This window comes from Elaeis guineensis, chromosome 8 (assembly GCF_000442705.2).
Source record: "Elaeis guineensis isolate ETL-2024a chromosome 8, EG11, whole genome shotgun sequence".
In the NCBI taxonomy this organism is placed as follows: domain Eukaryota; kingdom Viridiplantae; phylum Streptophyta; class Magnoliopsida; order Arecales; family Arecaceae; genus Elaeis; species Elaeis guineensis.
Genome location: NC_026000.2, coordinates 120,474,795 through 120,476,150, shown reverse-complemented (window position 1 = coordinate 120,476,150; position 1,356 = coordinate 120,474,795).

Here is a 1,356-nt window from a genome sequence, read left to right as displayed (position 1 = left end):
TAACCGAACAATCTTGCATGGACTGAAGATCTGACTGAATGAAGCTAAGGGCCTTTGGGTCGAAGAGCTGTATCCAGTTCTATGGGCATACCGGATGACTTCTCGTATACCGACTGGAGAGTCTCCTTTCAACTTAGCCTACGGGATGGAAGTGATGATCCCGCTTGAGATCGGATTGCCGTCAACAAGAGTGGAGCAATATAGTGTGCCGAACAACTCCGAGTATCGGAGAGCTAATTTAGATCTCCTACCAAAACTCTGACATGAAGCTCAACTTTGCATGGCCACATACCGACAGAGGATAGCTTGGTACTATAATACCAAAGTCAAAGCAAAGGTTTTCCGATCAGAAGACTTAGTTTTGAGGAAAGTAAAAATTTCAAAACCCCTGGATCAAGGAAAGCTATCTTTGAACTGGGAAGGACTCTATAAGATATCGGCTCGAATGGGTGCTTATCGGCAACACTCAGATCAGGCACTTATCAGCTCGAAACTTTGGGAGGGTCGGCTATTCTTCGAATATGGAATGCCGACAATCTGAAGCTGTACCATCAATAATCTTTATACACACTATGAAATGCAATTCAGCTTCAAAATCATAAAGCTTAGTCAACCTTTCTTCTATTGAAATGTCGGTCCTCATTAAGGAGGCCGAAGCACCAAAGTTGCAACTTGGGATCTAACTTTCTGAAAAAATCAGAAACTAGTGGCCCAACTATCGACTATGTTCTGGTTCCTCTGCAGAACTGGCCTATGTACTTCAACAGGAGGTCAGCACTGACGACGCAGATTTTCTTCACAAAAGCTGTGCTAACCCCCATAGTCAACTCTCCATTGAAGCAACTAGCTAATTTGCCGACTTGGTATCAACTAAGAAAAGTAAAATGCCAAAACGATCAAGGTCGGATTGAAATTATACCAACTAGGCTATGGCTAGTCGAGGGATATTCGGCTTGCCATCGATTATCAGATAATTCGACGTACAAGCCCGACCAAACATCGAGCATGGGATATTCGACTTACAATCATTATCCTAATTTCTGTTAAGTATGTCAAAATGACTATGCGACTAATGAATATTCTATAAGACCTACCGAATGATCGGGTCACCGATTGATGTTCGATGGTTATTTTACATTGCAAACATTGTAGACATTCCAAAAAACAAGAGTTTAAACTTAGAAGGAAATACTTTAATTCACTATCAAAAATAGAGTTACAAAATTGGACCGAAGTCCGACTACAAATATCAGACTACAAAACCAAAAGGGTTGTAAAAGCACCGAACTAAGCTTCATCACCATTTTTGCTCCTTTGTTTGGGAGTAACATCGTCAACTTGAATGATTTTGGGCCT